This window comes from Uloborus diversus, unplaced genomic scaffold, assembly GCF_026930045.1.
Source record: "Uloborus diversus isolate 005 unplaced genomic scaffold, Udiv.v.3.1 scaffold_295, whole genome shotgun sequence".
Lineage (NCBI taxonomy): Eukaryota > Metazoa > Arthropoda > Arachnida > Araneae > Uloboridae > Uloborus > Uloborus diversus.
Window position 1 is genome coordinate 42,514 of NW_026558456.1, and position 11,193 is coordinate 53,706.

Genomic DNA, 11,193 nt, shown 5'->3' on the forward strand with positions numbered 1-11,193 from the left:
TCACGACACCCAGCGCATGCGCGGTAGTACATAGTCTACGGTTCGGCGCCAAACACGGAGAAGCAAACGAAGCAGGGAGCCATGATGGATTGACGAAGTAAGCTGCACGTTGGAACAGCAGAGAAAAGGTATTTATCAGTTTAATATTTATTCAAATGCAATTTTCTTTAAATTGTAATTCAGAAGAATGCACTGGTGTTTATATTTTTTCACTATCACGATTCGCGTCAAAGCATTTCTTTGTAGCGTAGCACATGTTTCAAACTCGATGTTAAGCTTTTTAAACTTGAGGTTTATGAATAATTTTGAATATATGCATACAGGATGGATTAAATACAGTTGGTAACAATTTTTATTTGAAAGATTTTATCAAACCGTATGTTTTAATTCGATCGACTGTCGATGTCTTAAAATAAAGTTTAAACTCGATCCCAAATATACTGTAGTCGGTTTTTTTTTACGTTGTGTTGGCATTGAATCCTTTCTTTAATTTAATAGTTCATGCAAATACTTCATGCAAATAAAATGAAAATCATTCCTAAAACAAAAGCTAATCAATAAGTATAGTTAATGGGAAACTTTGTTTATCTGCAATTTTGCATAACTGATAACTTAACATCTGACCATCTGAGAATGTTCTCTTACATTAAAATTGAGTGGAATGATAATATTTCAAAGTAACAGTTTGAATTTTTTCGTACTATAGTGATTTACTACATAGTCGATTCCAGTCAAGAAAAAAATACCTCTGAAAATCAGCATATGATAATACAAGCTATTTTCCAAAATTGATACTCAAATTGTAATGTTTTGTTGTTAGTCGAAAATTATTTTTGGTGTTATTAAATCATAAAGTTCTTGTAATTAACATTTGAAATATTAATTGGGAACTCCTAATATTCTGTGCAGTATTTATTTAATTGATATTCACTCATTTGTATTTTTAATATTTTTCTCAATTAGTCAAGTGAATGCGGGGCAAAGTGAAATAATTCATTTTGTTTGCTTATTCAATCATTTACCAAATCACTTACGCATTCATTAATTAACTAATTTTTCCTTAATTTAATCATTCACTTATTAATTCACTCTTTCACTTATTTTCTTATGCATTCACTTTCTATTTTATTCACTCATTTATTTTCTTTGTATCAATTAATAAATTTATTTATTAGTTTATTGTTTCATTATCTTTTCATTTAGTGAATTATTATTTATTTGATCATTATTTTGTTCGAAAAAATTTCACAATCAAATGGAAAATATTTCATTTTTCACTTTGTCCCATGAAAAAAAAAAAAAAAAAAACCGTGAAAAAAACTTCTACTTTTTCTCGAAGGCTAAATTTTACTGCCAATAATAAAAAATAATGTTTTCACGCAAGTTTTATTTTATGTGTAATGTTATTTCTCTATATATTGTAATATTCAAAACAAACTTCCTATTTGTTCATTTTGAAAAAGCTCAGTCATCTTAACCATTTCGCTTTGCCCCACAGTCCCCTACTATTTATTATAACTTTTATTTTATATGTTTTATATTGAAACAGTTCTTGAATCAGGTGTAATTTTTGTCTGATTAATGCTATACGACAAATTCAAATATTTTTATTATTATAAAATTTAAAAAAACTGGGCATTTAAAATTTTTTATTCTGACATGTTTTTTTTTTTTTACATACGTGCCCAGCAGGGCATGTTAAAATTTTAAAGAATTTTGTAGCCCTGACCTATTATTGTATATTTAAATTTGTTAAAACGCTACTTTAACTTTTACTCTTGTTAAACATATTTTAAGTGCCGTAGAGTCTCGAAAATCAGATGTAGTTGGGATTACAACGTAGCAAAATATTTCATTTTTCAGATGTTAATGAAAATCATTTCATTCTAACAAAAAATGTAACTAGAAACATTAAGCACCTCAAGTAGAGCAGAACCCAGAACTTTTAAGACTCTTTTGTATTTTGAATATTCGGTTTTTCTGCGGAATAGGCAGTGTACTGAATACCAACTGAATATTCAGTGTATCACTAAAGCGTTAGGTTTGCTTCAATCTATATATTAAATAAAATTCATAATTTTGTTAATTTGTTGCGAATTGTATTCCTCTTTGGTCTTTTCTTGAATACCTGGTAAAATTATCCATTTTACCACCCTGGCAGTGCCGACGAGAGGCCATGTCAGCTTAGTCGGAAACTAGCGACCCGTCCTTTGAAGGGGCCCGGCTTGGAATCGCAGTAGACAAATTTAACAAGCTAAATGGAGGCACGGGGCCCGGCGATAAAACCGACAAGTGGCTTGCCTTAGCTCACGGCTGCCTTGCACCCTGGATCAATCGTACCTTTATTTTGTAAAAACTTCTAGACAGAATAACTACGAATATACTATTTGTTCTTCTCATTGAAGGAATATTTTACATCAAATTAAAATGCAGTAAATTAAATGTATGATCTTTTGTGAAATATTGATTATAAGCATTTCAAATGAATGTGTTTTCTTTACCAGCCTTCAATCCCAATTTTCAAAATATTGGTGTATATTTCATTCAGTATAAATTTTGCACGAAGTAAAATACTACTGCCATTATTGTTATCAGGGACCCTCTCAGTTTTCTGATAGGGACTTCAAATTTTATCGACTGGTGAAATATGGTTATTCACACTTGGGGGGGGGGGGAGAGAGACTTGTGAACATGGCATGTTTATCTTGAAAAAATCTCAAATAATAGCAGTCCCAGTACTCATTCTCTTTTACAAATATTTGCAACAATGAGATTTATGTTTCTCGGGTCGAAACTTCTTCCTTTGAGCAGCTGTTTTACGTAATTTCACCGTTTTCTTTTACTTGTGAAAACATATTTTAAATTGCTTAGTCAAACTTCATTATTGCAAATCGTTATATTGTTCTTTAAAATATGATGCATGTCCTGCATTTTTTAATCATGTTCATATGTGTCCCAGGCCTGTTTATATGTTCTCCCCAAAAAGGGCACATGTAAGCAATTAAACACATTTTTTTAAAAGTTCATGACACAAAGAAAAGGCTACCTATTTAATTTTGGAGATATTTTGGTGTTGCGAAATTGATATTTCTTTTTGAAAAATAAAGAAATGTAAAAAATTGTTCCTATGTGTCTCTTTCCCCCCTACAACCAATGAAAAGGAATATTTGGATATTTAAAAACTTGCAATTTAATCTCCAGATTTGCCAAATCATCAGCTAAAATTTGCTGAATATGGGATTTTGACTAATACCTCCTTTCGGGGCATTCTGATTTTTATAAATGTATGTAGTTTTCTCGTGGCAAAACTTCTAGTAAGATGCAGTAAACAGATAATGACATACTTATGTGTTCACTTTTTAATTGTTTTGCTTTTGTTCTTGCTTTTGAAATCAAGTATTAATTCTACTTTTTCCTCCTTTTTTCGAAAATATTCTACTTTTTGACACTGAAAATGTTCTATGAGCTCTGTAAATTTCATGCCATTTTTCTAGACATGCTTGTTGCACAGCATGATTTACATTTGCACTGATTATTGTTAACTATTTTGAGAAGCTGCTTTAAAGAAATGGTTTAAAATTTAAAAACATTTCTTTGAGATTTCTATACCAAAAAAAAAAAAAGGAAAAACATAACTTTTGTGTTTAACACAAGGCTTGAAATATACCTGTGCAGAATGATTATTCTGATAATTATTGTAGGATTTTTTACCTTTATCGAAACAAAGTTTGCTCGAATAATTTCTTTTTTGCCTGTGGATTGCCAGATGATTTCATATGTTTTATATCGCTATATTTCGGAATTCAAATTAAATTGAATATATAGCTTAACTGTAACTTAGTTTAGCTTTTAGCAATAACTTGTTTTTATTGTTCAAAAGATATTAGCTCCATTAATAATATTTGTCTCCAATTTTAAAACTAGTTATATTTCCATAAAATAATTTTAGTTGACAATTTCAAAATAGTATTCTTGTTTGTTGACTTTGCTTTGAGCTCTTGTTAAATGTATTAGCAAATATAGCATGTCCTGTTTATTCTTATGTTTTTTTTTATAGCTGCTTGTCAAAGGGTGTATAAGGATATATGGCAGCTGGCATCAAGAAATAATGTGAGTTTTTGAGTACAACATTTTTATTTTTATTAATAAACTTCATAAATAGGATTTTTTAAAGCTGGGTTGTCAGGTTTTTGACTAGTAACAGTCTTTCACAGTGTAAACTCTTGCACCTCTAGTCAAAAATGTTTACCATATCTTAGTAACCGCAACCTATCATATTTCCCAAGTTTTATTGAATGGCTTTATATAAAGTATTCAGCAGCAGAATAATTACTTCCCTTCTTATTTGCTTCAAGGTAAATATTCATTTTCAATTTACTTTTAGGGGTCAAATAGGTGTGCATAGATAATACTTAAATGTATTTAATGTTTGGCAAAAAACACTTAGAGGTAAAAATGATTGTTTTTTTTAAAGTAAGTGCATTAATTATAAATATTTTTAAGTTAATTGGACTGACTAGATAGTAAATAATTGTGAAAATAACATTAATAAAGAATATCATGCACTTGTATATGAGGTTAGCTCTTTTTGAAAATCTTATATATACATTGCATTTAGCATGTAAGCTAAATTAATGCATTTCGGCTATAGCAAATACATATGCTAGCTTGAATTATTTAAGAAAAGGGGGGGGAACACAAAAATTTTTGAGTATGCATTGAAAATCAGATTTTTAACTTGTCATTTCATTTTACTTCCTATCAAGTTTAGACCAACCAATTACCCATTTAAAATTTCAGCAGGATTTATGACAGCTATTGCAAGTTTTTAATTTGAATGTTTTTTTAGTAAGCTTTTGTTCGCAAGCAAATTTGAACGATTGGAGTTTTTTAGTTTAAACCGGTATTGTATTTCCGTCATATTTACAAACCTAAGCTTGTTTGGAAGTAATAAATCCTTCAATTTGTGTGGGGAATGTTACAAGTAGGTCTTGACAAGTCAGGATTTTTGCTTTGAAGAAAACTCGCCAAATTAATTTTTTTTTTACTATTTATGGGGAATGTGAAGGCTGGATTATGCTATTAAACTATCATTTCTAAATTTTACTTAAAACAAAGTATGTCTGCAAAACTCCGTAGCTCTGCAAAAAAAGTTATTTTGCTCCGCATTTCACAGTCGGGCGTTCAAAAGCATAAGGCATGACATAGTGCTTAAAACTATCTTATTAAGTAAAAAATAATTATTTTTATGCAAGTGTTTAAAATGATTATTATAGCTCAAAAATAATTTTAGATAAGTGTTTTTGAGATTTAAAGTTAGTTTTTTGTTGAATTTTATGCAAAATACCGAGCTGCTCCTAAAATTCACCACAGATCAGGGTTGAGTTTTGAACTGTCTAAAACTGGTTTCGGACAGAACAGGCGGTTTTTACCGTCCAAAAATACACTTTTCTATCAAAGTATGCTAAAGCTAAAAGTGTAATCAAATCAACTGATATTTACTGCAATATTAATCATTCATAAATAATAATAAGTTTTAATTAATGAGTATTTGTATTTTCTCTGAAAGGTTCATTAATAAATATTTTACCTAAACAAATTTCCCATAACTCTATTATGCAAAAACTTTCTTAGTAACAGTTGGTAGAGTTATGAAAAGAAATTCACTGCACTACCAAGACAACTAGTTTCAGTTCCATTTATAACTCAGAAAAATGTTATTAAATGTAATTTTTTGGTGGGAAAAAAAAGAATATTTTTTTAATGGTTTTTGCATTCAAGTTTTACATGATATTTTAACATTTTTTTTAACGATAGATTAAAGAGTAATAAATTGACATTTACTAAAATTTTAAAACTTGTGCATTTTTTTAAATTCATATTTTAATATAATATACATTCTGTAACTATTTATTGCATTTCAGTCAATTATTAAACTATATTTTGAACACTTTCTTTTGCACACGTGCATAAATGCCAAAAAGTTTGGTTACTATTACGAAACAAAAAAAAAAAAAAAAAAAAAAAAAAAAAAAAAAAAAGCGTACAATTTGGAATGTTTAATGATGAATTCAACTTCTATGTAACTAGATTAGAATTAGCTGTATCATTCAGTTACATATATTCTTATACTTGAATGTTCACCATTGAATGAATATTCAATATAAAACATAACTTTGATGCATTTTGTTCTGTTTTTGATATTTTCTCACAAAATAGTTTTTAAAAAAAATGTAGTTTTGGACAGGACGGTAAAAACCGTGGTTTTTACTGTTGTGTCCAAAATCTTGCCAATCCTGCTACAGATGCTTGTCAAATTGTTTCTCCAAGGTTGGCAACCCTAACCCTAGAAGGTGCTGCTGTACAGTATGACTTTTAAAAAAAATCAATGTTAGTCCACTTAGAACGTTATCTTTAAAGTCATTTTATTCAAAACTTGCATATGTCCTTTTACATCCCTTTGCTTCTCACTGCTTCATATGATGTACTTCTAAAAGAAGCTTCGCACTGTTTATATTTACTATCATCTGAAAAAATATATTTTGGTACTGGGATTTCAAACTATTCATATTAGCTGAGACTTGTTCATTCTATTTGAAGGCTTAATCTGCTTTGCGCCCAGAGTTTGGTGATCTGTAAATAAGTTCCTGATCTTGTAAAAATGATCGCTTATGTTAATGCCACAGGACCATTATGTTTTAACGGGTCTAGTTTGCATTTCAGTGCTGGCGGTTATTTTTGCATTAAATAGTTTTGAGAATACAAGGCTAATTTTTCTTTTAAAACATGTTTCAAAAGTGAAAACGTCTCCAAAAGTAATAAAACTTACCAGCAAAGATTCTTCTTCATTTTTAATAGAAGTAAAAAACAAATTGTGTGGTAACAAAAGCTCTCCATTGAAAAAAGATTTGAAAATAAATGCAAATATAACATTAAAAATATATTTCTCTTTAAGTTAACATTAGCAATTGGTGGTTTTCAAATAGCCCCTTTAATGCGAGTAGGGTTCATAACTGGGGAACTATAGTTTATGCCTGACTTTAAGACTACTGTTAGCAGAATTCTTTAATGAAAGTAAAACTTATAATTTTTCTACAATGCTTTTTTTTTATTTTAGGACACAAAGACATGAAGAAAAGTGAAGAATCGATGTATTATAATACTGTAAATACTGTTGGACAATTTGTTTGTAATTATTGTTAATAAACAGTCTGTATTGATTTATTATAAGTGTCTTTTTAAATTTATTTTGTGTTTGCTGAAAATAGGGTTACCACAAAACTGAAAAGTCTCCGTAGAGTAAAAGTTTCTTTAATTGATGCTTGTGCCATATATTTATATCATAGAAAAAAAAAGTCCAAAAAATAATTTACTAGTAATTTATTCTCCGTATAATTTAGTTTGAATTGTACATTTTAACAAGTATATTTTATTAAAATAATAGCAAAAATTAACATTTCTGGAGAAGTCTACTGTATCAATTCAATGTTATTCAGTACAAATTGTACAATTTGACCTATACCTTACTTCCTGTGCTCAAATTTGTTGGAAGGTCGCTATGAGACCGTGAACTAAATGCCAGTTCAATATCCAAAAGCAAATTAATTTATTTAATAATAATATAATGTTACTTTGAATTTGGGATTTGTTTTGTGTTCATCTGCTTGATTATGCCAGTTCAATATCCAAAAACAAATGAATTTATTTAATAATAATATAATGTTACGTTGAATTTGGGATTTGTTTTGTGTTCATCTGCTTGATAATCAACTGTTCTTCATAAAATTAGATGAATGTATGGTCACACATTAGCAAACTTTTTACTCCAGAATTAGATCCTACATAGTAAATAAAGCAAAAAAAAAAAAAAGTCTTCAAATTTACTTGCAAATTGGGTTTAAATTTACATTCACCTGTATATAATTAACATTGTATTTACAGCATTCGATGAATGCATGAGAATTTTTATTAAAGAAAGCTAGTACAGTGAAACCTGTATAAGTTGACCACCTGTGGTGCATTACTTTAGTTGTCAATTTACAAAGGTAGATTTATATGATAAGGGCCAATTCCGTGCCTGAAAAAAGTGATCAACTTAGACAGGTGGTCAACTTCACAGGTTTTACTGTATCACATTGTGTAAATTGGGATATAAATTTTGAAAAGGTTTTAATCCTTTATTAAAAAACAAGTGAGAATTTGTTTAGGGAAAAACTTTTATAAAATTAGCAGCGTTATAATTTTTGCAAATTTTCTGAAAAAATTTTGTTGTATCAAATTTTCGTGAATGAGATCAAAGGTACTGTTAACTTATTGCAAACTATTATAAACTTCTCTAGGATGCATAACATAAATATTCATTGTTTAATTTAATTATATTTTTATAGTGTAAAATATTTTTCTACAGTTATTGCTAAAACTAAAATAATTGTTTGCTAGAAATACTACTAATTTTGAGACCTGATTTTTTTCAAAGGAGTGTAGTATTATAAATTCAAATTTTTAATACAATAAAGTTTGTTTGATTACAAATATTTCTGCAATGAATACAATAAAAGTATGTTCTAGTTTGCAGTGGGTTCACAATACTTTTTGTTAAAAATGGCTATACTTATTCATTAATTTGTGGAAAATTTGGTACAACAAACTTTTCTATTAGTTTGCAGAAAATTTTCAGAATTTGATGCAATTAAGAAAATTTTCAATGAACCTGCAACAGTTTGATATGACTTACAGGACAAACTTGCTGCAAGTTCAGTTCGTGGGGACTACAAGGCTTGCATCAGACTTGCAGACTTGTCGCATCCATTTTGATGCAAGTTTGCAGAATTGCAAAGCAAGTTTGCTGCAAGCAAAAAAATGCTATGCAAATTTGATATGAACTGGTAGCAAATTTGATATGACAAAGCTCAGTTTGAAGCAAACTTGTCACAGCAAAGCTTCAGTTGCTTTGAACTTGCAGCAAGTTTGATACCACAAAAATGACTTTCCTACTGGTTTGCAACGAACTTGCAGCAAACTTGATAAGACTTGCAGGACAAACTTGCTGCAAGTTCACTTCGTGGGGAAAGCAAGACTTGCATAAGCTTGCATCTCGTTTGCATCTGACTTGCAGACTTGTCTCATCCAATTTGATGCAAGTTTGCAGAATTGCAAAGCAAATTTGTTGCAAGTTTGCTGCAAGCAAAAAATGCTATCTGGGTAATTATATATGATCTCTTTTGAATAACCTTTTGAAGTCGGGGCCTCCTATAAACTACTACCTAACGTAACTGAGTAGGTTTCGTTTTAAAGAATAATTTCGCGTATAGTTAAATTAGTGATTTATTCAGGATTCGGTGGGTTGCCAGTTACACACCCAAAAGCACTAAAAAATTTTCAACTAAAGTGTAGTCTCATTAGGATTTTTATTTTAAATTATTTTTTTCCAACAAATTTAGAAATTTATATCTTAATTTTTGGCGCAGTCGCCATATTTGGTCATTCCGAAGGTGTTGGTATGAAAGACTCTTTAATTGCCTACGTTTTCATAAATGGAATTGGATGTTTATAGCAATGCAAGCTATTGAAAAGTATGCAAAATGTGCCATTTTTTCGGATAATTCTTAATTAGTGTCTTGAAAATGCAAAATTTTACCTTTAGAATATTATCTTATCTTCATTGCTTTAGAGGCTAACATGCTAAAAACTGACTATTTCATCTAAATTGTAGTTTTTAAGGATTTTGATGTAACAAATTCAAAGATCTATTTATAAGCATGAATTTTTCGCGTAGACGCCATGTTTGGTCGATCGCAAAATGGCAATAGACGATCCTATTATTTGCTTAAGTCTCCAAAAACAGAATTGGATCTTTACCTCAATACAAACTATTGAAGATAACATAAAATGTACAATAAATCTTTTTTTTTCTCAATTTTTTTCATGAAACATGTGAATTGTTACAGGGAAAGCCTTTTTTAATGCAAAAAGTAATGAGCTTATGGATGAAAAGACATCCAACAAAAGCCAAGAGCAGATAAGCACGCAGCTTAAAAGATAAAAATAGTGGATTAACCAAACACCAATGAGAAAACTATAAACCGATCAGGAACCAATAGGAATGCAAGCAAAGGCCAAGAGCTTTCTCTTAGGTATGGAACCCAGAAAAAAAGAAATTCAATTGGACAAAGATTAAGCCGAAGCTTAAGCAAAAAGAAAATGTCGGTAACCGTGAACCGCAAGAAAGGAAAAGCTGAATGAAAGAAAAAAAACCACCAAGAAATAAAATAAGCAGAAACAAAGGTATGCAAAAAAAAGGAAAGATAAATCAGGGTGGCGACAGATCAGGGAGATCAGGGAAAAGTCAGGGAACTTTATTAATCAGGGAAAAGTCAGGGAAATATCAGGGAATTTCGAAAAAATAACAAAAAATCAGGGAAAATTGATTTTATGAAGAAAAAAAAATTTTTTTTTTTTTTTTGCTTCACAAAATTAAGTATCCAAATTCTCTACGCATTTTGTGCCAATTATCTGTTTAAAAAAAAAAGTAAAATTAATGAGGTGCGATTATACACTGCTGCATAATTTTAAATATTTTCCCTCAACGTCAAAGTATTGAATCTTACTTATTAACCACAGGATGAATTTCCTAAGATTGCTTCTGTGTCTGTTAGGTTGTTTATTTTATCTAGCTTGAAATTTCCTTTCACGCTTTCAATGCGACGTAAAATAAACAATCATACAGGCAAAAAGGAAGCCTTCATTAATGCCTTAGCTCCTTTGCCTTTATTCCATTGTCTCGAAGTGATTTGCGTACTGTAATCACGATTTTAAGAAGAAATCTTTGATTTTTGAATTAATACTGATAAAAACTTAAAAGCTATTACTTCTTCGCGTTTTTAATTTAATTGCTAAAATTGAACTTTCAATCAAAAAAACTTTGTTTTTTGCCGTTATACTATTTGCTGTCGCAGCAGATTATAAAGGGTTTTTTTTTCTTCACGCTAAAATGATTCTTTTATTTTATAACCAAGTTGTATTCTTCTTTTATATATTTTGAAGTTGACTAATTGCTTTTTTTTCTGTTTTTTTTTCTTCCATTCTAAAGTTGTTTCTTACAAAAGCAATCTAAGATTTTTTTCGTTACATACATAAATCATTTGAAATAGAGTTAACTTGTGTACTTAAGTAAATATCTTTATTTTTTATTGT

General features: G+C 29.5%; 1 long non-coding RNA gene across 1 annotated transcript; it reads left to right on the plus strand.

Annotated features, from left to right (window-relative positions):
* Nucleotides 1–49: 49 nt before the first annotated feature.
* On the plus strand, nt 50–7,217 carry LOC129233259 (uncharacterized). Its single transcript, XR_008581444.1, has 3 exons — nt 50–128; nt 4,058–4,110; nt 7,118–7,217. It is a non-coding gene; the product is annotated as an uncharacterized LOC129233259 (long non-coding RNA).
* The last annotated feature ends 3,976 nt before the right edge of the window (nt 7,218–11,193 follow it).